Below are 26,138 nucleotides of genomic sequence, written 5' to 3' on the forward strand. Positions count from 1 at the left end.
TCTGCGCCATGCCCACACCAAGCATGGGACACAGGCTGTTCCCTGACTCCTTGAAATGGGCCTTACAATTGTGCCCATTGTGTGGATAACCAAGTGGAGGCTCCGAGGGGGACATTAGCTCACCCAAGGTCATAGTGCATGTCAACAGCAGAACTAGGACCCAAACTAGGTTATTGGCTTCTCATGGGCAGTCCTTGTTGCTTCCATCAAGGACTAGGGCCACCTCTTACAGTCTCCGCCTGCAGGCAGGTGACAAAGGCAGAAGTATAAGCCCATCCCCACAAGGGTGGCAGTGGCACAAGTCGAGTCCAGGACTTCCTCGGGAATAAAAGGCAGTTCACTTGTAAATACATCAAAACAGCATCGGAAGCTTTGGGTCTCTGGAGACCCCCAGAGCACAGAGGTAGTTGACAACAACCAGTCCTGCTTCCTGATCAATAGCCCAGATCTCAGACTAAGTGTCCCTGGCTCCCTGGGCTGGAGATGCTGGGGTTCTGAAGGAAGCACACTCAAAGCTGGGGCCTTGACTCTCTGGGACAGAGCAGGGCAGGAGGCAGAAGTCAGAAGGAGCTGCAGAAGCAAGAAAGGCCCAGAAGGGTGGGAGGGGCTTTGTGGTGGGGGTGAGAGCAGCTGATGGACCAGAAACACAGGCTACAGGGTGTCGGATGTACCAGAGTGAAAGAAAGGCCAGGGAGGAACTGCCCCAGCTCTGTGCTGTGTTGAGTAGGCGAAGGGGGAGATCTTGCACTGTAAACCTTCTTATAGACAGTCTTCATTCAAAGCGTATCCTCCTGCCTCCTGAGCTGTACCTCCCTGGACAGACCACAGAACTCCTGGGACCAACACAAAGCAAGTTCGATGCCCTGACCACACATGCTCATTAACACACATGGGTTCTAGAAACTTCCTTTGCTGTCAGCGCAGCACTATAAACAGCCAAACAAACATCTGGCCATGTCATCGCATGAGATCTAGACAGCAGCCTGGCCATCAGAGCTCCCACTTCCGGAGAAGAGGGATGAACCTGCCTGAGTCCATGATGAGCCAGAGTTGCCTGTCATTTAGCAGCTGCTTACTAAGGGCTGTCACTGCCAACTGCGTTGGCCTCTTAGACCTTGTCAACCCTCCCAGTAGACCCACAGGCCAGACATTCTGCAGCCCCTGTTCTGTGTCCCCCGGGTGCTGGAATTATAGACCTTTGGTACCACTCTCAGCTTCCTTCTACAGCTCTGATCACAGGTTGGCAAGGTCCGGAGTCCCTCACCAAGATCCCAAGACACCGAATGGGAGATGGGCCCATTCCCACCTCAGCCCCAGACTTCTCTCAGCACCCTGCTGTGAGAGCCCAGATTTGACAGCAGGATGAAGCCAGCCACTTTGGGTCCCCTTGGCTCTGGTCCCCTTGGTCCACCCTTGAAACCCTGACCTCCCACCCAGAACATCAACAGCCACAGCGGTGCTCAGAATCCTGGGTGAAGTGGCTCTTGTGGGGAGCAGAGGTGAGAACCAGGAGACGCAGTGACCCTAATTGCCTTCCAGGCTTTCATCGTGGGCGGCATTCTCTAGAAAGATCTACAGGGCTAATTGGCAGGCGAGTGGAGCTTGCCGGGAGCAGCTCTTCCCCTCCGAGTGACTGATCTCAAGGAGATCAGAAAGCTGGGAGTCACCCTGTGAGGAAGCTCAGAGCGGGCTTGGTGACAGGACCGCACAGTGCTGGGGCTCACCATAGGATGATGGCACAGATTTAGTGAAAGGACTTCTGACTTGAGGCTACCAGCTGAGGCTCAGGGAGCTGGACTCTGAGGTAAGTTGGCTAGCAGGGATTGGATCTTGACTCTAAGGTGACAGTTAGGGCACAGTAGAGATTGACAGCCACCAGGCAGGGCAATTTCTGAATCTTCTCTATATTACCTAATCCCAAATAATTAACAGCCATATATCCAGACTCTGTGCTGGGCCCCAGCCAAGGAAACAGCATATGACCAGGAGGGGCCATAGCAGATTCTACCCTTGGGTTGGTGTTCTCAAAGGACCAGAGAAGAGGGACCAAGTTCCTCTCTATCCAGCCTGCAAATTTGTAGATCTTCCAGAATCTCTCACGCTCTGGCCAGACTCTGTAAATAGACAGACAGACACATACATACATGCACATACACATACATACATACATACTACCCACTTCTAGCAGCTGTCTCAGGCCCCCTTGCCTATCTCAGGCTCATTTGCATATCATTTGAATACCACCTCAGCTCTCCTCAATGATTTTCTACCTTTCTCTTTACTTCACCAACTACTGAGGAGACACAGAGAGGAAGGCTCCAGAATGGACCCAGCTCTGCCCTCTCCCTTGGTTCAGTCCTATTACCCACAGTTTCTCTTCAAATTCTGTATCTCAGAGATCCAGGGACCAGGAGGCCTCAGGACTATGCTGGGATTGAAGGGGTGTGACACAACTGTCTGGGGAAAGTGGATGATCAGGGTTCCTGAGCAGTGGACCCTGTGATGCCGGGGTTCATGGAGCCTAGGCTACCTCCTCATCAGATTCCATGCCACAGTCCCCACCAGTCACTGCTCCTGCCCTCAGGCAACAATTGAATGGAAAGATGGGTGTTCTTGGAACAGGAATAGCAGGGTCAACGGAAGGACCAAGGAACAGCTGAGGGAGACGAAAGACTGGCTTTGTAGTGTCTGGGTATGGGCTGCTCTTTCTGGGTCAGCACAACACATGCTGGGTCCCTTTAGCTGCCGCCGTGAGCTGAGTGGCCAGTGAGGTCCTTTCATCCTTGTTCCTCTTCTTCAGAAGGGGAAAGGGCAGGTGGTACATTCTGGAAGGAAGAAGCTAGGAGAAGTTGGCCAGTAAGACCCTCGGACCTGATAGAGTCACCTGCGTCTGAGACCCTAACAGTCATTTTGCCCTAGTGTACCAGGGCAGGGCTTCACAGCACAGAGGAGGGGGAGGTCCACGCTACAGATGCCGAGCTCTGGGCCTCTGGAAAAAGTGACAAGGATAAGCATTATGTGTCCCTCACCATCATCACCAGCACTGCCGTCACCCAAGGACAAGGAGAAACGGGGGGCAGGACCTTCAGACACAACAGGGCAGGTTCCCAGCATTAAATACCTCTTGCCGGGGAGGATGGGCATAAATGATGGAGGGCCAGAGGCCTCTCGGGGAGGGCTGGGGACAACTCAATTAGCTCAGGCGAGTGGCTTTTATTGCGCATTTGTGAGACAGGAGAAGAGAAAATGCCCCACTCAGCCACATTTCAAATCAAGAAGGGAAAACATGCCCTGCATTTGAATCTCTACAGAAACCACTTGAGATGAGAGAGGGAGAAGAGGGAGAGGGGTCAGCAGAGAAGAGAGGAAAGTGGAGGAGAGGAGAGGCAGGCGACCCACACAGGGGGCCATCTGCTCCTGTCTCCAAGAACTCAAAGGTACCTCAAGAGGACCCCAGTTGACCCATCTGCTCACACAAGTCCAGGAGCTCTTGTCAGCCTTCCTGTCCCCCTGCGGTAGCTCAGAGGGTGTGTCTAAGGCAGAGCCCAGGGAAAGCTGGGAAGGGAGGAAAGAGTCCCAGGAAGGCCCTGGGCCCTTTGCCTTCTCCGACTGTCTGCTGCCCCAGAGTCAAATGGGCTTCCTGGAAGACACAGGCTTAGTAAGGAGTTGCCATACTGTCTCTAACCAAGAGTTCAGTTGGTGGTTGCCACATGGAGAAGCTGGCCCCACACCATCCCACAAGCAGGGCATTTCCTTAGAAGAGATGGCATTTGAAAACCCATCAAAGGAAAACCGAGCCTCGTCACACAACAGTCCGCTGTACCCAAAGTGAAGCCATGTTTATCTAAGATCCCGAGACTGGCCTGCCCCCAGGAGCTGCTATGAAAGGGACATCGCTGCCTAGGACTAGGGGAGGTTTCCTGAGTGCCAAGGGAGTGACAAGATCTCACATAGGCCAGGCTAGTCTTAGACTCGCTTTGTAGCTGAGGATGGCCTTGAACTCCTAATCCCCCTGCCTTTACCTTCAGAGTGCTGGGATCACAACCAGGTCTTCACGAATGCCAGACAAGAACACTCCTAATTAACCCTGTTCTGCATGTTCACGTTGAGCAGAGATATAGGTGTTGCTGCCATGAGAGCCCTGAGAGGTAGTGACCACAAGCTCGCATGGTGACAAGGGGCAGTCTAGGGCTATGCCCAGTCCTGACTCCAGAGTCCCCCACTTCCTGAACACATGGTTACTACAGATGTGAAGCGATCAAGTTCCTGTCCCTTCTCTCTCTGTGCGCCCAAGGGACACCCTCCATATCCCCCCTCACTCATCCTTGTCCCCACTCTCCCTGTGGCTTACTTCTTCACTCCTCCGAACTCTCTCTGCCCTCCTGGAGAATGGACCCAAGCAGAGAGCATCAGCCCATTCCACATAAGGATAAACAGAGGCTCTGGGGTGCTATAGACATGCCAAGAATATACCCTCACCAGATACAAGGACCCTGGGCTCCTACCTCTTGGGTCTCACCAGAAGGCTTGTATGAGAAGGAGGCACCTCACAGAAACACACTGGTCTTAGATTCATGTCCAGTGTCAACTCTCTGCCCGGAGCTTGAGGTCTCAGGGGACCAGAGAGTATTTAGCCAGGAAAAATAAGTCTTAGCCATCTGCACCAACTGGCATTTAAACACCTTCGTTGATTAAGGACACGGAGCCAAGGATTCTTTATGTTGCCGATGAATGTGGAGCAGAGCTGGTGAGTGACCTTTAGAACTACGGGTCTCTCTTTACTCATCTGGCTGGCTGACTCTCCAGAGCTCAGTTGCTGCCTCTGAGGCGGCATTGGCATGAGCGACTGAAGAGGGGGCAATTCCAGTCCTAGAATCAGCATCTCAGGGTCCTGGCACTGCATCCAGGGCTGGAGCCAGATGGCTCACAGCAGTTCTGAGGGAACAGATCCAGCAAGTGGCACATCCTAGGGATGGCCCCTCTGCAGAGTCCATACTGGAGAGAGATGAGCTTACTCAGCATGAAGCAGCAAGACCACCAGACTACAGACAGCCTTCCCGCTCATGCTGGTCCTCCCTTCTGCCTGCTGAGACCCAGGCATCTTGCCATTCTGGGGACACCTCCCTGGAAAGAGTCTCCTGTCCTCTCCAGCACCCTCAGATGCTTGCTGGTCCCCATTGCTCCTCTTGGACACTGTGCACTAGGAGGAATGTTTCTGTCTGGTGGCGTCTTTGAGCGTGACTTTGCTCGTTGTCATCGTAAGGAAGGGGAGGCGTGGCGGCAGTGGATGAGGCGGGCTGGCCACATTGCATCCACAGTCAGAAGCAGAGGAAGATGTACGGTGGTGCTCAGGAGTCCAGGACCCCAGACCATGACATGGCACTGCCCACTATTTACAGGGGTCCCCCTTCTTTAGTTAACCTAATCTAGAACCCCCTCATAGGCGTGTCTGCAGCTTGTGTCCTAGGTGACTCTAGATCCCGAGAAGTTGTTGATATTAACCATCACACTTGCTGACCTCTGCATCCACAGCTTAGGACACCTCTGCTCTGTCCTCCCACCCCGCCACCGTGGGCAAAGTGGCATGGGCAGGTCTGCCTTCAAGGAGTCATGGCAAAGACAGAGGGGGTAGACGAATCAGAGAGTGGAAGAAGGTGAAGGTGGGTGTGGAGGATGGGGTCCTCTCTGTCTGTTCTCTACTCTCTCTACCCTTTGACCTTGCAGGGTGTCCAGGAAAGCAAAGGAATTCAGTGACCTGTGGTGTAGCCCTATGAGTGAATGCTGTGAGCAGGCCCTCAGTGGGCTAGCAGAGTTTGCTTTAGTCTCTCTGACATTGCCAAGAGAGGCATAGGCCCCGAATGCCTGAAGGGCAGCATCCCTGACTAAGGCATCCACATCACAGTGAGAAGGAGTGAGAAAAAGCCAGATGTGCTTCTGTGGCCACAGGGGCTGTTCATTACACAGCACTATTGCCTCAAGAGCTGACCAATGTAGTGGAGATGTATGTGGACCAAAGGAAGGTTCCTTCTTCCCTGGGCAGTTAATGCAAATGAACGGTACAGTAGTGAACCAGGGCACAATTATGGGCAGAAATCACCCTAAGATCTCATCAAAGGAGGCCACACAGCAGCATTTGGGTCTGGTGTGCTCACACTGGAGTGCAAGCAAAATCAGGACCAGTTTCAATCCACCAGGGAGAAGCAGGCTGTCACTGGGACTCCAGGACCTTGCTTTGGTTTCTAGGCATCCTTTACAAAATCTACCTGACTGTGGCCTGGGCCTTTCTGACTCCATGCCATCTCCGACTCCTCAACCTCCAAGGAAAATTGGACACAGAACTCCATCCAGTTCCATGCAGGTATAAAAGCAGCCTTAGGGGACAGGCTAGACCCAGAGGCACAAAGGGAAGGGCTGTGACTCCAAACCTTCATTAGATAGGAAACTAAGTGGCCAACATAAAGCCACTGTTCCCAGGATAGAGACCCAGTGGTTAATAAACTGGCAGTGGCTTCTGGACTGAGCCTCAAATGAATATTCTCCCATAGAAAGGAGATGTGCAGGGACCAACTGGGTGGACCCTGAGGGCAGAAGCAGCAGGAGGAGGGATGGGGGAGCTGCTTCCAGGTCATCTTCCTGACCAGGTGAGTTTGCTGTGAAAGTTGGTGTCAAGGAGACAAAGCCTGGGGCAGAATTACTGCAGGCCACCTAGCCTGTGTGTGAGTTCGCATGTCTGTGTGATGTGCACATGTGAATGTGTGTGGTCACCAGGTTCTGCTGCAGCCTATGACATGCTGAGAAGCGCTGGCCCTGGAGGCACAGACTTTCATCAGAAGACAGGAGCCATCACTGCAGCAGCTGAGACAAGAGGATTACCACGAGGTCAATGCCAGCCTGAGCTACATCACAAATTCTAGGATAGCCGGCTTGAGTCAGACCATGATTGAAATAAAAAGTCCAAGCCGGGCTCTGTGGCACACACCTTTAATCCCAGCACTCAGGAGGCAGAGGCAGGCAGATCTCTGTGAGTTCGAGGCCAGCATGGTCTACAAGAGCAGTTCCAGGTCAGACTACAGAGAAACCCTGTCTTGAGAAAACAAAGCAAAAAAAAAAAAAAAAAAAGAAAAGAAAAGAAAAGAAAGAAAAAGTAAAAAGTCCAAAAGAATAGAAGATTGTAATGTACAAGGCATGCTCCTCTCTGGGCACATTCTGAAGGTTGTGCACAAAGAATGCTTCTCCCTGAGAGTGACCCTGAGGGAAGTACAAGCTCCTCCCTGGGTGTGATCCCACAGGCTCTGCTCCCCTTCCTGCTTCCTCTCCCTGAACTGCTAATCTTCTGGCTCCTTGATAAGATGGAGGCCTCACTCCGTTTTTGCTGCTGAGAAGATGGTGTCGCAGGAGAACCAAGGGCATTGTCAAGCTCACAGAGCCAAGGTGTGCCGGCTCCAGGAGCAAGTCCGTGCTGGAATTTTAGCTAAGATGATAGTCACCTGGTCTTAGTCACACAGGTCACATACCAAGACTGGGCGTTGTGTGGGAGCTGGAGTCGGGATAGGTGGACTGGGATAGAGTCAGAGGCAAGGGACCCTAGGCAGATTGTCCAGAACCAGCCAGGGAAGAGATAGCAGGAGCCAGCCTTTATATGACAGGGAGAGGGAAGCAAGGGAGGTATGTGTGGGCCATGGGAGTCTTGGGTACTTCTAGCAGGAGCCATGTGCCTACTAGTCCTGCCCTCTGTCCCAGCCCCCAGTCCCACCCCATCACCAGTGTGGGCTGCCTGCCATTTCTCAGCTGACCACTGTGGAGCACCTCCCTCCCAGGCCCATGTCCCTTCTTGAAGTCAAACACTCCTGAAAGCCACTCACCACCACTCCTGTCTCACCAGCCTGATTGGAGGTGGCTGTGGCAATTGCCAGCTCTTCCCCAACAAGGAAAACCATCTCAGCTCATCCTTCCCTCTCTGAGTCCCACTGAGTCCCATTCCAGGCCCCTCAGGCCTGCCCACGGTACCTGCACCCACAGAGCCCATCAGCACTAATAGGCTCACCATTGGGGGAAGATGCTGTGTGCCTAGGGACAAGGCACAGAAAGCCAGGGAGGCAGAAAACCCATGCTGACAGCCCTTCTGAGCTCCCAATGCATGATGGGTCATGTGCTTTCCCATCAGCCCCCTTGGCACCCAGCTTAGCACCCAGAGCAGACCCCGCCGAAAACCCTTACAGAGTCAGAAAACAGGAGACTCAGGCCCAGAATGGCCTCTATCACTTCGGGGATCGGTAGCTGTTCCTCCCCCAGCAGAACAGATCCTCAGTCAGACTTGACCCACTCGCCCTTCAGAGCAAGGTGTCGCTCCGCTCCAGAAGGCCCAGGCCACTTGTCCCCCAGTACAGCATCTCTTCTGAAGATGTACTGCCACGTCAGCCACGCCAGCCACACATCCGCAGAAGGGGACAAGACTGTGATGCCTGGGTGGTAGCCAGGAGTCGTGAAAGACGGAGAGGATATTAAGCAGGTCCCCTACCAGGAGCCAGAATTTTATATTTGTCTTCCCTGTGAAAGCAGAGCTGACATTGAAACTACACAAAGCTACTCCTGCCTCCCTTTGAGCCCCTTTTATCCCAGGGCTGCAGGCAGCCCTTCCCGAGGAAGCAATCCCTCACTTCTTACCTGTCCGAGAAGCTGGTCGCTGTCCAGCGGAAGAAGGCCGACTCTCTGAGCTACTCAGGCGTTCCAGGGCCAGGCCACATCTTTCCTCAAAGCAGCCCCCACTCATTCTCCCAAGGCATGCACATCTTATGTTGGGTCCTATATGTGCAGGTGACTGTGGGGGTGTTCAGAGTCCAGGGCAGATATTCCTGGAGGTTATAGCCACTAGCTCACCCCAGGGGGCCACTACCCCAGAGCAGGGCTTCACAGCCAGGCAGGGGCCACTGTCTTCTGTGTGTCAGGCACTGTGTTCAGTCTCCAGTTACGCCGGCCGCTCTCAGGCTGAGACTAGGTTTATTTTTAGAGCCCGGCCCTTTCCCAGACGCCAGGATCCCAGCTGAGAGTTCCAACCACTCAAACTAGCCCATTATGGGTAGCGCTGTCCCTGATTGGGAATGTTCTAGAAGGGAGTGATCAAATCTTAAAGAATTTGATCCTACATATCCTTATGTAAAAATTTAGGGCTGGGCCTGGGTCCCAGGGTCCTTCTGACAATAGGCTGGCAAAGTCTGGGATGAACTAAGACGGGCTGTTCCCTTCTCTGACCTGCCTGCCTCAGTTTCCTCTTCCCAAAGGTGAACCTGATCAGACCAGCCTGTCCAGAGAACATCTGGGCTGGTGTCACCAGCAATTCCTATTCCATGCTTTCCCCAACTGAGGTCACACGGGGGCCCCATTGCAGCCCCCCTTGCCCACATCATAAAAGTACTGGACAATCTTTAGTAAATCTAGAGCACTGACTTCAGTCCCGTCTAACCCGGCACAGGTCTGACTAATGGATTGATCCCAAGGTCTGGAAGGGCAAGGGACATGCGCAGGACCCCACCAAATGGTGGCAGCATGGGGCTCTCAATGACAGAAATTTCCTAATCCTTGCAAACTGGACTCAGCTAGCTTTGACCTCAGCATAGCAACAAAGCATTCTCTCTGCAGGTTCTTGAACCTGAGCTGAGGAAGCTGGACCGTGATGACCTGTCCACTCCTGGGCAAGTATTGCCCCAAAGCCTAGGAAACCTCTCCTCTTCTTTCCCTACCTGGAGGATGCCTCAGAGCCCACAGGATGATTCTACTACCCCTGCTTTTTGTGTTCTGAGGGTCCCAGAGGGCTAAGGTCGGGCACTCTGGTCCTCTGATAGCCTCTTGCGGGAACAGAAGGTTAGGTATAGCAGGGTAGGGGCATCAGGCCGAGATCCCCTCCCCACGCAGACAGAGATGTCAGTGTTGGTTATTTACGCTGCAGGATGACTTTCTCTACTATACTCACGGACTTCCTGTAAGCCCCGCCCCTGGAGACGTCAGGTCACCAGGCTTGAGTCTGACCCAGTGAGGCACACAGGCAGCCAGACCCACCACCACCACCTCCCCACTCCCTCGCCCTCCACCCTTGCCTGAGGAGCTCTACCGACTAGGCCCTGCCCCTGAAGAGCTCTACCAGCTAGGCCCCGCCCCTGAGAAGCTTCAATGGTCAGGCCCTACCCTACAGGAAAAAAAAATATCCCACCAATCCCTGTGCTTGCCCCAGATCAGACCACATAATCCCTTCAATCCCAGGCTGTCCTGGAAAGTTCTGGGTGCCCCCCACCTTATATAAACCTTATATAAACCTCCTCTTCTGCTCAGTTCTCTGCTGCTTCTCACCCAAGCAGAGGCAGTCACTGTCTTGGGATCCAGCCCCCCATAAATCATTTGCTTGAGATTTGTTGTGTGGTATGACTTTGTGGTATTCCGTGGCTCCTACAGCCGGGACACCTTTCCATCCAAGCCCAAACACTTACAGTCAGCCCACTGGGGTCTTTCCAGGTTTGCATCAGGAAATGGGGGAGCCCCTCCCCCCATGCCTCAACCATGGCTGTGCATTCGAGGATGGCTCACCAGGCTCACTCCTGGCCTGTGTTACAGAGATGCCTGGGGAGGTAGTGGCCTGTCCATCTCCCCTTCACCCTGGAGGAGCCAGGACCTCCCCCACCTTACAGAAGTAGGCCAGTGCCAGCCAGCCTGCCCTGCAGGAGCTACTGCTGATGTCCTGACTTGACTCCTCACACTGCTCCCCTACAACAGGGGACCCATCCCCCAGGCTGGACCACAACCTAAAAGCGCCCCATCACCTGCAGCTCCTGTTCAAAGGACAGAGTCTCCCAGAGGAAAGAGCAAGAAACGAGGGCCTCCCCATAATGTCATTACCACAAGGCCATTTCGAACTGTTTTCTAAAAAACTATTTAATATCCTGGGGGGGGGGGGGGGGTGAGGGAGTAAAGTAGATTACAGGCTGTAAATAGAGAATGATTTCAATGTTGTCTAAGGCATGTATTTATAGTGGGATACAGGAGCTGGTGCAGCTCCAGCACCAGCCCGGAGGGAGTGCTGCGCCAGGACACTTCCCTCTTCCTCTTGAAGTTTTGGTGGGTTTTCCTTATTTTACACCCTGAAGAGGGTTTAATCAAGGATTCAGAAAAGGACATGAGACACGTTTTAAAGGGGTCGCCTATGCCCTGTCATCTTTAAACCACCATCCAACGCCCAGTCTCTTGTTTCAGAGGAGTCTGGTTGACAGGTGCAGTGGCCATGACAACCATGGTGACCTCTGACCTCTAGGAGACCTGGCTCTCAGTGCCCCCTTAGTTGCGTGCTTCATCCAGGCAAGAAGTGGCGCCTGAGGTCTCTGCCTTTGAGCCCAAGATACAGGCACAAGTCCTCCCTGACCCAGCGACCTCAGGAAAATGAGAGCCAGGCCCCCCTGTGGCTGGTGGAAAAGGGCTAGCCTTGGGAAGTCCCTGGAGACTCATGGGAGGGCTAGGCACTTGGACACCTGGGTCCTCAGGGGAATGATTTGATGCTGTCATTCTGAATCTATGCTCTGAGAAAACAACACTCCCTGAAGCCAGTCAGATTGGCCCTAGAGGGAGGTGGGTGGGGCAGTGCCTTAATGGACAGATACCCAAAGATGGCTGGGAATGAGGAGAGGCAGGACCAGCCGTAGCAAGTGGGAGCTGGCTCTAGAGAGGTACAGGCCTGATGGAGTGTGATGCAGCAGGTCCCTGTTCTCTCTAACCTCAGTTTCCCCATTTGCTCAACGATAGGTTCGGGCTGCAGTACCTTTAAGGGTCTGTGCACGTGCGTGCAAGAGGACTTGAAGGCATCATTAGCAGGCGTGCACGCTACCCCTGGCTTGATGTGAGATGTTAAGTAGAGGACTGGGCACTGGTCCACTTGGCATCAGCCAGTCACCTGCCTGATCAGCTTTTCAGGATGCTGGGGACAGAGTGGGTCAGCATTGTGAGGATGCTGTTAGCACATGTTGATATCCTTCCACAGAGTTAGAATGTATTGAATAACAATTCTCATGGTCTGCTGGTTTCAAGGGCAGCAACATGCCTTATGTTCCTGCTCTCCTTGCTGGTGAGGGGAATGCAGACTTTTGCTTCGATTACTAATGTTAACTCTCAAATCACACACTCTGCACCACACAGTGAGCCTTACTATAGAATGTGTACATACAGGTTACAGGATGGCTGTCAAGGGCTAACAAGGCAAGGTGTTCCAAAGAGGCCTGAGAGGTCAAAGCTGTGAGAAAAAATGGGGACGTAGGAGTCTCTGTATCGACAACAAATCGAGCTGAGCTGGAGAGGTTGCCGGTCACTGAGACAGGCTCCAGAGTCAGAGCTGAGCTGCAGGAGTTCAGTGAAGTTCAGGACCAGGTCCAGATAAACAAACAAGTGGATGGACGGCAGGTCGTAACAAGGACTATGAAGATGGACAGATGGTAGCTCCAGGAGGCCACATCTGGAGACAGTGTGGGGACAGAATCATCCTGAAGCCATGGGATAGTTAGGAGTTCTCTGCCTTCCAGTCCCTTAGCACATACACTGGGTGGTTAGGTTGACCGGTTGGTGGGGACATCACCACAGCGTGCTAGATGTCTACATCTCTATGGGTAGAGGTGGGAGAGTTGCAGCCTTTCCTTGGTCTAGCATATGCGATAAGTTCTTGGGTCTGTTTTGCCTGATATGATTTTAATATGCTCGTGTGTCCCTACAGTCACCCCCAATAAACTTGTAGGGTAACACCCTTTCTATTCTTAGGAATAGGTCATTTGACGGTATGTGTTACATGGGGGGTGCCAGGTGGACAGGCTGTTCACGTGTCTACTCGCACGGCCCACTATCCTCCACCCACATAACGGGTCCAAACCTTCTTGTAAAATAGAATCTCTCAGGACAAGACACAGAAAGACTACTGTCTTACACGGACTGAAGTAACACAAGGCAGGGCACAGCCTGGTGTCAACAGTCAGAGAAGCCTGCTTCAAAAGTTCTGGAGATGGGCAAGAGTTAAGGGGGGGGGTGTCTTGAGTAAGTACAGGATTATGGGGAGGGGCACAAAGCCAGAGATGTATGAGGAAGAGAGGGATCGAGGGCAAAACAACTTCCCAATGGAGCTGAAAAGATTGCTAAATAGTCAAGAGCACTGGCTGCTCTCCCAGAGGACCCAGGTTCAATCCCTAGCCACTGCATTGCAACTCATAATAACTCCAGTTACAGGAGGATTTGATTCCTCTTCTGGCCTCAGCAGACACTAGGCATGCATGTGGTGCAAATATACATGCAGGCAAAAACACTTACACACAGAAAAATGAAAAGTTTTAAAAGAGAAATCCCCAAAGAAAGCACACCGCCTCTCTTCACAGAGTGATGAGCAGAGAAGCTCCTGTAAGCAGGCGCCAAGGTTCCGCCATCAAGAGCAGCAAACAGATGCTACAGACAGGAGGGGTGGCTCAGGACACAGTGCATGACCTTGAGATGAGCAGACTGTCCAGATGCCAACAGACCGGTAAACCAAAGACAGGAGGGTCAAGGTCAGGTGACCTGTCTACTCTTCCCCCAGCACCCAGAAGCCTTGTTTCAAACCTCTCTGCACTTGATGCTGCTGGTGTTTTCATTCCCGTTGCTGCTGCTGAGAAGTCCAGCACAGGCGTTCTCTTCGCACCTCCCTGCGTGGGATGTGACTTGCTTTGTCTGGCTTTTCCTCCCTTTCTTTTTTCTTCTCTTTCTTCTTATTTTCTTAAAGATTTATTTATTTTATTTTATTATATGTGTATGGATGTTTTATATACACGCACGGATATCCACCATGTGTTTGCCTGGTACCCTCTGAGGTCAGAGAGGGTATTGGATGCCCAAGAACGAGTCATAGACAGTCATAAGCTGTCATGTGGGTGCTGTCAATCAAGCCTGGGTCCTCTGCAAGAGCAGCCAGTGCTCTAAACCACTGCACCATCTCTCTAGCTCCTCTCAGACTACTCCTAAGATCTCCTTTATCTCTTCAGTTTTAACACCTTCAATATGTTATGAAGGATGGATTTTTTTAAAATATGTATCCAGCTTGGTTTTACAGACTCATCACTGTTGAAAGTTTTTTTTCCCTTAATCAAATTAGCATTCAGTTCTTACTTCTTCAAGAGTTTTCTTCTGCAGTCCTAGTCTTTACATTACCGACCATACAAAGATTACCTGATGTTGTTTTCCAGGTGTGTGTGTGAAATAAATAAATCAATATGGATAATCCCTGTAGACAACACCTGAGGTTGGCTACATCCATTGCACACACGTGTGCATATGTGGGGGTGGGGGCAGTGGCAGACCTCAGGAGCCGTCTCCAGGCGCATCTATTTTTGTTTATATTTGAGACAGGGTCTCTTGCTGCCTTGGAGGTCAATGATCCAGTTAGGCTGACTGGCCAGAGAACCAAGGGTACTCCTGCCTCTACTTCCCAGGGCTAGGATTACAAGTGTGCACCACCAGCCCAGCTATTTTACATGGATGCTGAGTCTTGAACTCAAGTGTGCTCAGCAAGCGCATTACCCACCGAGCCTGCTCCATCCAGGTCTCTGGTTTTCAGGGTTTTTTTAATGGCAGTTTTGAATTTGCAGAATTTTTACAGAACCAGTGTGGAGCTTCTGTACACCTCAGGCTGATTCTCTATTGTCACTCACTGTGTGTGAACATATTTTACATGGTTGTCAACCAGTGCACATACTTTATGTGTTTCCGAGAGTCTTTACTGCCCCAGGATCCTGCCAGGAGACCACTTTATAATTTCTTGTCATTAATTTTTTTTTGCTTTTTTCATGGTTTTAAAGTGTCTCCGACTTTGTTTCTGATATCTTAATGGGGTGAAGGCTTACTGTGCAGATCTTCCATAGACTGCTCTGTAATTGGGACTTCAGTATGTTTTTGTGGTTAAACTAGGGGTGCAGGTTTTGAGAAGGAGGACCACCAGGGTGAGATGACCAAGTGCCAGCCATGGGACAGTTCTCTGTTGGCACTGGCCATGTGACTTGGTCATGGGGGTGGTAAAGCAGTTCTCAGTTTCTCCCCCACAAGGTTGCTCTTCTCATCTGCCCACCCTGTAGTCTTTGCTGGACAGGCATCGTGTTCCTCACCCGAGGACCTCCCCACACCTTTTCAGCCTGGAGTCCCTATATGGTTATCTTAGAAGCCCTCATCCTGAGAGATCTGAATTCTCTCCCCACCTCCTGGTGGCTTGCACCAGGTGTGGGCTCGCGAGTTCTTGCCTGACACTTGACTTTTCATGTGGCCACCGCTACTTTATCTTACAGCCCACATCAGTCTGTCCATCTGTGGCAGCTCTTCCATTGGCTGTGTGTCTTTCATTCCCCCTCGCTTCTGGACACAAGGAGATGTCTTAGGCTCAAACTGTGTTTTCTGTCTCAGTCTTGGAATCAGCCAAGGCACCCTGACAGGATAGTGGAAAAGTCAGACTTTGGTACTGCGTGTGGGCTTCTCCAGGGTATTACTGCCTTTAGTTGGTTGCAGCTGGCAAAGTGAGGAGTGTGTGTGCAAGTACATGTAGGTGCACACACATTAGTGGAAGCCAGAGGACAACATTAGGTGTCCTTGATCACTCCCTACCTTTTTTTTTTAAATTAATTAATTACTTTATTCATTTTACATCCTGGCCACAGTTTCCCCTCCCTCCTTTCTTTCCAGTCCCCCTCCCCTCTGGCCCTACCCCCCCCAATCCACTCCTCCATTTCTGTTCAGGAAAGAGCAGGTCTCCCATGGAAATCAACAAAACGTGGTATAGCAAGTTGAAATAAGACTAAGTACCTCTCATTTGTTGAGGCTAGGGAAGGCAACACAGTATGAGGAGTCGGGTCCTGAAAGTCAGCCAAAGAGTCAGAGACAGCCCCCATTCCTACTGTTAGAAATCCTACAAGAGGACCAAGCTGCACAACTGCCTCATATATGCAGAGGGCCTGAGTCAGTCCCATGTAGGCTCCCCGGTTCTTGCTTCAGCCTTTGTGAGCCCCTATGAACCCGGAGTGGTGGAATCTGTGGGTTTTCTACCTTACTTTTTAAGACAAGTCTCTCATTGATTCTGGAGCACCCTGATTTGGTGGGGCTGGCCAGCCTGTGAGTTCCAGGGGTCCTCCTGTCTCCACCTCCCCAGCAGCGAGATTACAGATGTACATGACTACACCGGCTTTTAACATGAGTGTTCGTTATCCCAACTCAGGTCTCAAGTATTTCACCCACTGAGCCATCTCACGGGGCCCCCGTAGCTTCTACTGACCATCACAGTGGCGCTGCTGTTCTTCACCTTTTCAATCCCTCCACCCCCCACCAGGCCTCTTGGCGATGAGAATCTGCCGCTCTCCTCTGTGCAGCATGCCTCACTCTCAGCTCAGTCTGCTGCGCCGGCAGAGATGAGCATCCCGATGCGTCACACGGCTTCCTCCTGACAGCTCATCTCTCTCTATGGATGAATGATACTCAGCTGTAAGGACTTGGTACAGTTTAGCCATCCTCCTGCTGGCCAGTGTCTGACAAGTGTGAATAACGGTTCTATAAATAGCCGCTGCGGTTTTTGTACGAGTTTTCAAGTCGGTTAGGTGGATACCGGAGAGCAGTTGCTGGATTGACAGGTAAGTCAGCGCTGGCTTTGAGAGAAACCCTCAAGCTGCATCGCTGGGTGGCCAGACCGGCTTGCATTCCCCCCAGTCAGGGACACAGATTCTAGAGTTCCCTTGCTCTTCCTCCTCGCCATAGCCAGGAGCTGTAAGAAAGCTCAGCTCAAGTCCCAGATCAGGTTGCTTTTCTCTACTCTTCTTCAACAAGTTTTACGCTTTCCTATTTCCCGTTTGGGTCCCAGATCTGCTTTGAACCAGTTATCACATAAGACCGCTTCTCGACTCTTTTATTCTCTTGTGCATTTGAACATATTGCATATGCCGTATGCAGGCGGCACTACCATAGGCAGGCGGTGCCTAGTACTGTAAAACCAATGCTGTAAAGACCGTTTGCTGTTTCTTCACTTCCTGTGTTTTCTTTCTCTGTTCTTGTGTTTGGGTGACTTCTATTGTCTCATCCCCTATCATTTCTGGTACGTTGTCAAGCCCACCCAGTGAGTTTATCATTGTTTTATTTCTCAGACTTTTATTTTTTAAACAGTTGGGGTTTTATTTTTTGTTTGTTTGTTTGTTTGTTTTTGTTTTGCCAGAGCTGGCGAGCTGGCTCAGAGGGTAACAAAGCCTACTGCCAAGCCTGAGAACTTGAGCCGTTCCATCTCTGAGACCCACAGAGTGGGAGGAGAGTACTGGCTTCTGCACGTTGTCCTTGACCTCCACACATGTGCTGTGGCACGTGCATACACACACACACACACACACACACACACACACCAATACATAGACTGTAAAAGAGGCCATCTAGATGACTGACCAGTCCCCATTGGTGAGAGAAGCACACTGTATCTTGATGGGGCTCCCCATCCTTAGTTCTGCCTGCATACTTACTATTTCATTTTCCTTGACTGAGCTGCGGCAAGCCCTCCTGCACCCCTTTGCCCTCTGCTCTGCTGGGCCTTCCATTAGCACCCCATCCCCCATGCACACGCTTTCCCATTCGTTCTTTCCTCCTGCAACAGAACCAGTAGACACCCTATCCTGATAGATCCAGGTCTACCAGAGCCTTTATCACAGTCCCACATCTGGGACCCAAAAGCATAGCAGGAAGTCCCTGAAACACAGGATGTGAACTACAGGAAGCAGGGCTCACCCTGAGGGCTAGATTCTGAGTCCTCTATCCTGGGATAGATACAGAGCCCCAAGATAGCAGCTGCATGGGCTCAGAGTCCCTACGGGGTGTGGCCCAGAAGAGGAGTTTAAGTGCCCTTGGAGACTGATGGAGTTGAGAGCAGGCAGCTCAGCATCTTCCACAGTTTAGTGCTCACGACTCCTGGCAGAACAGGGCATCACAATCAGGGCTTTAACCATCAGGCTGGCGAGATGGCTCAGCAGATAAATGAGCTTTTCCCTACAAGCCTGGTACCTGGGTTTGATCCCCAGAACCCGTATAAAGGTGGAAGGAGAAAACCAACCTCACAAAGATATCATCCGACCTCCACGCATGCACCACATCCGACATCCACTCCACAGGCATACATCATAAACACAGATCCAAAGATACGCTGCTGCTACTGCCGGTCCTCACCAGGAGATTCTGAATCCTCCCCATTCAGGGACAGAACTATGCTCGACACTTGCATGGCCCCAGGGGGAGAAGATGAGTTGCCTGGGAGCCTCAGGGACGGAACATTCTGTCCTGCAGGGCTCCCCCTTGCTCCCTGAGCCAGCAGGCACCAGGGCCCTTGAGATGGCTGACAGGTGCCCCTCATAGGCTTAATGAACTATTTGTAACTATTGAACTATTTGCAACTAATGAACTATTGTGGTGGCCGAAATCTTTCCAACAGACAGTTCTGCGGTGGTCGGTGTTTGTTTTCCTCTGTTCCCAGGGGAGAAGGGAAACAAGGAACAACATTTAGTTGCTGAGTCTCATCTGAGTCTAAGACCTTGGGGGATGGGGTGGGGGTGGCTCCTCCAATCACAGCTTCTTCTCCTCTTCTGTGAACCCAGCCAGGCCAAAGTAAGGCCTGTACACTTGGACACCCAGTGCCAACCACAGAGCCCACATCCTCAAAAAGTATACTAGGGCTTCATCAAACCCCAAATTCCCAAAACTAGTTTCTAGAATTGTTCTACAGGGTTGGCCCTGGTGCAATGAAGACCTCCGGGATTCTTCTCTTGGAGGAGTTGGAGGGTGTAGGTGGCACAGAGGATGGTGGACTGTAGCTCCTAGGTTCAGTTCTGCTTATGCCACACAAAGTTGCTCTCTCTGGGAGCTTAATCTCTCCTGACTGCAATGTGGGGGGAAAGAGGGTGCTGCAAATCCAAGCTGGAAGGAAGAGGACTCTCACCTTCCTTACCCGTTACCCCACTACCCAAGGGAGCCCTTGTCGGTTCTGTTGTTCCCCCAGCTCACCCAGGCTCTACGTGGGTACCACACTCGACACCCCACTGCTTTTCACATAACAGCAGGGCTTTTGCGCAAAATGACTTTTATCAGCCGTGCAATATTCCGTTGCACACTCCTGCTCAATACTCTTCTTAGTAAATGCTTCTGGCCAGCGGCATCGGCGGTTTTCAATGCCCCGTTTAGACAGAACTGCCTTGTTCTGCACCTCTGCACACATCACCGGTGATTCTTCAACAGAAAGCCCTCTAGGGGAATTTCCGGAAAGAAATAATCAGATTTCTCAAAGCTTATCTCTGGTGTTTCTATTGATTTTACAGTTAGGAGCTATTACCCCCGCTCTGCAGACAGTAAGCGATTTTTTTCTCCTACCATCTGGAAAAGACTCCCTGTACACCCTTGCCCTCAGCCCGCACTACCTGTCTCCAGACCTCCCTCTAGCCCAAGGCATTCCAATATTGAGCATTTCCCTGGGCCTGTCTGACTTTGGGCTCTGCAATGCACATTCTGAGGCTACAGGGGTTTTTTGGGGGGAAGGGGTCCTTCACTATCTGGATGTGCATGTCTTTATTCTGGGCTGAGAGCAGCATCCCGGTGATTGATTTTCCACAGTACCTGCGCCTGCCTCTATGTCTCCCTCTGGGGATTTCTTTCCAGCTGATCGCTGACCCTCATTTAGCAGGCTGTGAATTAATTACCCATGGTATCTGTCAAAGAACTCAGGAAAATTATTTTTTAAAAAAAGAAAGTCCTTTTCCTCGCCTGGTGGCTTTTGTTGTGGACACAAGGGATGATTGTGAATTACATCAGAGCTGTTCTGGATATGGGGGCGGGGCAAGAGCCCCAGCTCCCCTCTCTGGGCAGGCACCGGATGTACAGGTACCCGGGATTGTGCCCTAATGTCACCCCAGCAGGGACAAGAGTATCACTCTGAGCTGTTCAGGATCTAGCTGCTGAGTAACCTCAGTATGGAGGATTGTCATGGGGAACAAGATGCCCCTAATTTCTAAAGAGCATCTAGAATAATCTTTTCATTAAGGAACCAGGGACCCTAAAGAAGGGAGAGGTTATTTCTCATTGCAGAAGGACTGATGGTAGCCCTGGGTTCTATAACCTTCACCCTGTCCCATTCACCAGGTGACCCCTTAATTTATAAAGCATCACCTTAAGTTGGTTTCCCTGGAAACAGAGATAGAGACTCTGCACAGAAAGCAGCGGCTGGGGTGGGCTGGTCAGTGGGGGAGGACTCTCCATATAGATCAGTGGTTCTCTACCTCCCTAATGCTTTGACCCTTTAATACAGTACCTCATGTTGTGGTGACCCCTCCCCCCAATTCTAGAATTACTTTTGTTGCTACTTCACAATTTTGTTACTATTATGAATATAATGTAATATGTTCATAATATGCGGGATATCTGATATGTGACCCCTGTGAACAGGTCATTCAACCCCCAAGGGGTCTCAACCCACAGGTTGAGCAGGGTCGCCATAGATGTTTCCAGTACCCCAAAACCTGAGAACCTGATTTTCTTTGGAAACAAAGTCTCTGCCAATATGTTATGCATCTCAGACTTCAGTTACTTGGGACAACGTGGAAGAGCTGCAAATGCACAGACATGCATCCTTATAAAAGAGGAGGAGGAGACATGGAGCTACATACGGCAAAGTCTGAGACTGGAGCGATGGGGTCGCAAGCCAAGAACCCTGGAGCCATAGTGAGCTGAGTAGGGAGGAGGGCCCCCTAGGAGCTGATGTAAGGGAGCATGCTCAGTGGCCAAGATGCCTTGCGGCTTTGGACATCCATACTAAGGGGCTGTGCATTCTTTTGCTTTAAGCCACTGAGCATTGAGTACTCTAGTGCGACAGCCTCCAGGAGCCAGCATTTTGCATCGGCAGGATGGTGAAGTCAGGGCAGAGGGCTTAGATGAACCCTCTACAGAGCTTGAGGGTTGGGTTGCCTGCTGGGAGGCATGAGACCCGCCTATGACTCCCTCACCCAAGTCTGAGCCTGGTGCAGATTGACGTTATCACCACAAGGCTACACTGTGACAATACAGTGGGGGACCGGGACTCCAGAAAGGAAAGAAAACAAAAGGAGGCATTGCAAGTTAGAGGGAGAGAAAAGCACGTGCCAGCCCCATAACAAAGGATTTAATCATTTCCTTCTGAGAGTGTGTGAGAAGCAACACGTCCCCGACAGGGTGAGAACGCCAGTGAAATCCGGGCAGAAGAGAATAAAAAGCAAACGCATGCCTCGCTAGCAATCAGGAGGCAGAATGAAGACAATGCCATATTATCCTCCCCCGTCAGGGTGGCTCCTGGCGTAGGGAGGGGCGGGGATCTGGTGTTTACTTGGAGAATGGGGTGCATAGAGGTTCTGCTATTGTGGAAGTCTCAGGAGCTGCACGAGCCCCTTCGCGTAGGCAGGTTTGTGCACTGGAGAATCTCAGATGAGCCGCTCCACAGGTGCAGGGAGCACGGGCCAGCCTTGGCTACAGCGCTGTGCTTCACAGGGCAGTGCACGTGGCGCCTTAATGTGTGCAGGCCGGCACCTAGCACACCAGATGTGCTGGGGCTCCCCGAGGCATGCATGTAAGCACAGCGTGGAAAGGTCTCCACAAGGACACTCAGTAGGCCAGTTCTAGTGTGACCTTCACACATGAAGAGGGAACCACACCAATGACAATGTGAGCAGACAGCACTCAAGGTCTCTGCTCAGTGGTGACCTGGCTTCACTCTCTCTAGGAAAGATAAACCAACAGGTGAAGCTCTCCTGTGCCTTGTCCCCTAGCACAGGTGCACATTGCTATCCCCATACAGACCTAGCCATGACCCTCCTCTCTCATTCATTTTCCCACCAGCACACAGCACCCCTAATGTCCCCTCCCCTGAGGTCTCAGGTCACCTCCTGGCATCCTCCCTAAAGCCCCTTCTCTGCCTGCCTGTCTGCCTTGCTGCTAACCAGCTTGCACACCCTCATGCACATCCCTTCCTCTCTCCTCTTTCCCCCTTTTCTTCCTCTTCCCTTTTTCCTCTCCCTCCTCCTTTTCTCCCTGCTTCTCTGCATGTAGAGGCCAGAGAACAACCTCAAGTGTTCTTCAGGCACTGTCCGCCATGTTTTTTTGAGACAGGGTCTCTCATTAGCCCAAGGTTTGCCAATTCAACTGAGATGGCTAGTGAACCACGGGAGTCCCCATCTCTGCCTCCCTGAGATCTGCCTGGGATTATGAGTGTATACCCCAGATCCCAGCCTCTTTTCCCCCTGGGTTCTGGGGAATCAAACTCAGGTCTTGGTGTTTGTGAGGAGAGCACTACAGGCTGAGACACCTCTCCAGCCCAAATCTCAATTCTTTTATTTTTAATTTTTAAAATTATTTTACGTATATGGACGTTTGGGCCGCATTTATATCTGTGCACCACATGGCGGACACAAGAGGGAACCAGATTCCCTGGGATTAGAGTTACAAACAATCGTGAGATGCTGTGAGGCGCCTGGGGATTGAACTCGAGTCCTCCATAAGAGCAGACTGGCTCTTATCCTTAGAGCCATCTCTCCAGTCCCTCGTTTACTTTAATTTTACGGTAAGATATACGTAGCACAAACATTTGGCTTTGAGCATTTTCCTTGCTGGAGTAATATTGGGTCCTACGTGCATCTGTGCAGCCACCGTGAGGTCACTTCCATAATTTCACCTTCAGAAAAACCAAGTCGGTATCTGTGAACGTGGTGACTCTAGGGGCCTGGGAATGTAGAATAGTGACAGCTACGTGGCCTGCTTGGTATTAGGAGGTGACTGTGAAAACCTCTGGAAGGCCTTAACCCTTGCGCCATCCAGAGCCAGAGCTCCCAGTCCACTTTGCGTTGAAAAAGGCAGAAACCGAGAGAAGTAACCCTGGTAGGGTCGTGCAGTGTCTGCAGTCCTGTGCCCAGCATGGCGGGCCAGACTGGCTTCCACAAAATACAGCTTACAGCTGGCAGAAGAGCAAGCCACATTCCTGAGGTGGCTCAGTGGGAGGCAATGGCTTCATGGCAGCGAGACCAGTGGCAGCCCTGTCCAGGTTGTGACTAACTGGAAGTGACAGGGATGCAGAGCTGGAGCAGGTGGTAATTTACCCGCTCTGTCAGACTTCAGATGTGCAGTGAGGACCCCCCAGATCCTTGAGGCCAAGGGACCTTAAGCAAAGGGGCAGGCGGGGCTATGTGGAGAGTAGGAAAAGGGCATTTAGAAGGGCTTAGCTAACAGGGGACTGGCCCCTGGACTTGGCCCTTGGCTGGCCGCCTCATCCCAGCAACCCACTGGGCCTCTCAATCCCGACAATGCATGAATAGCAACATTGAGTGGGTCAAGATGACAGAATCAATAAGGGTGCAGGCTAAGGCCTACTGAGCTCTCTCGGCCATTGATTGAGGGCTGTCTTCCACCACACTAGTGCTCTGTAAGGAAGGCATGGACACCCCTGGGAAGGACCAGCACTTGGTGAGGACTTAGGGCTCAGCAGAAAAGGAATTAAACTAGAGACATCAAGACTGAGCCCTGAAGTCTGACCCAGACCAGGACTCCTACCTCCCTTGAAGCCTGTACCACGGTCCCCAAGCTACCCCTGTATCTTGACCTCCAACCTCTGACCTCCACCCTTGCCTTCACATTGTCTCAGCAGCCATCACTAGCATGCCTCTGCTGTCTTCTTTGCTACTGGAGACTTCAAATAGTTGTTCACATCCACGAGCAGGCGTGGAGAGAAGGGAAGGTGTGACGTGCTCTTGCTTGCTTGAGCTCAGCTGGATTAACCCACCTAACCCATCATCTTAGGTAGGGTTTCTATGGCTGTGATAAAACACTGTGTCCAGAAGCACTTGGGAAGTGTGCTGCTTAGTTTGGGTTCACGTGATTTGGGAAGAAGGAACCTCACTTGAAAAAAATACCTCCACAAGATGGACCAGTAGGCAGGACCGTAGAGTCTTCTCTTTATTAGTGACTGATGCGGGAGGACCCAGATCAGGGGGAGCTGTGCTACCCCAGGACCCATGGTCCTGGATAGTAAAAGAAAGCAAGGTGTGGGGAGCAAGCCAGTAAGTAGCACCTCTGCAAAGGCCTCAACATCGGTTCCTGCGTCTGGGTTACTGCCTTGAGTTCTTGCCTTGACTTCCCTCAGGGATAACGTATTACCTGAGGGTTGTAAGCCAGATAAAGCCTTTCCTCCTCAAGCTGCTATTGGTCATGGTATTTTATCACAGCAATAATAAAAAGCAAACTAAGGTTGGGACGAAAGGGTGAGTGTCATCTCGCAACTTGCAACATCATCCAGGGAAGTCACTAGAGGCAGGAACTGAAGCAGAAGACATGGAAGGGTGCTGCTGCTTACCAGCTTGTTCGTGGCTTGCTCAACCTGCTTTCCTAAACCACTCAGGACCACCAGCTACAGGGTGGAACTACCCACGGTGTTCTGGACCCTCATACATCACTCACCAAGAAAAAAAAACACCACAAGCCAAACTGGTGAGGCATCTTCTCAATGGAGTTTTTCTCTTCCCAAATGCCTCTAGCTTGTGTCAGGTTGACATAAAGCTAGCCATCACACCCATTTATACAGTTCAGGACCCTCTGCCTAGGGAATGGTGCCTGCCACCCACAGTGGGCTAGGTCTTGCTGCATCAGTTTAAAACCATTTCCCCATACCTTTACTCCCATAGGCCGACTCGATCTATGTAGACCCTCATTGAGAAACTGGGGCAGGGAAGGAACCTGGCTACCCTGTTCCTCCCTACCGCATACTTCACCCTCCAGCCTCACCCCTGGGTGCACCAAGGAGCAATCTTTCCAGCAGCCCTTTATTCTCATTGGCTTCTCTCACCAACCGTGACTTCTGAGATTTACTGGGATTTTCTGTGACGCGCTTGGCAGTTTAGTTGAGGAATTGGACAGTTTAGCTGCAGGAGTGTGATTTATTCAAGAGTCGTGCTCTGTCCTGAGTCACAAGACTCTTCTTCAGCCAGCTCTGGGGAAGAAAGGTGCTCACTCTGGCCGCTCTGCTGTTGACAAGCTAAGTGGCTCGGGACTTGGGAGCTGTAACTCAGGTTTCTTCAAAGACACTGGGAAGCGCTGGCTGGAGGATGTGATTGCTTTCCCATAACTAGATCTGGGAGCCTGAGCTGAAGTAGCCTCAAGAGCCCCAGGCAATTTTGCCAGGAGATAACAGGAGCTGACTGTGGCAGCATCTTGGGGCAGGAGTGGGGGCTCCTATAGGGAGAAGCTTGTCAGCCTTTGCAACCTACAGAAAGAAGCAGGCTAACTAGAGGGGACTTCCACCCCAGCCTACCAACCCCTCATTCCCTCAAACACTCACCCACCCCACCCACTCAGTGGTCCTTCTCTGTATCTGGATGCCACCCTCTTGGCCACATGAGCTTCTCTACACATGGGGTCTGAACGCTTGCCCTGCCTTTGAGTTTGAACATGTTTTCTCAAAATGAGCTCAATTGTAAGGCCACCTCCGGGAAAGACACCCCTAGTCTTCCTGGTCCCCTGTTCCTATTCCTCCTCTCTTCGTCCAGCACCTTTTGCAAAGAGCATGTAGTACTGTGTGCATGTGTGTGTGTATAAACTCACATGCTTGTGTTGCATGTAGATAAGCACCTTCCTCATAAATTCTGACCCACCCACCAGACCAAGAATGAAGACAAGGAGTCTATGTTGGGTTCACTGTAAGCTGGGCCTACGGGAGACAGATCTCCCTACCAATCACCTTCCTGGGTGCTTCTTGGAAACCAGAGCGGTTTAGTGAGGCAAGTGACAGGGTGGTGTGGTCACCCAGAGGGCTCTGAGATCACAAGCAGATGGGGTGGTCCCTACAGTCTGGGGAGCTAAAGAGAGCTGAGTCCTGAGGGGGCAGGTGCCAAGGACTGTCATCCACACTTAGCACATGGGGAGGAAGAAAAAAGACAGGGAGGGAGGGAGGGAGGGAGGGAGGGAGGGAGGAAGAGGAGAGATGGTGGAGGAGGAGGGAGCAGGGAGAGGGAGAGGGGGTGCGTAAAGGAAGGGGACGAATGTGGGGGAGAGGGAAGAAGGTAGATGAGGGAGGCAGGCAAGGAGATGGAGGG

The sequence above is a fragment of the Arvicola amphibius genome, chromosome 9, assembly GCF_903992535.2.
Source record: "Arvicola amphibius chromosome 9, mArvAmp1.2, whole genome shotgun sequence".
Taxonomy (NCBI): Eukaryota; Metazoa; Chordata; class Mammalia; order Rodentia; family Cricetidae; genus Arvicola; species Arvicola amphibius.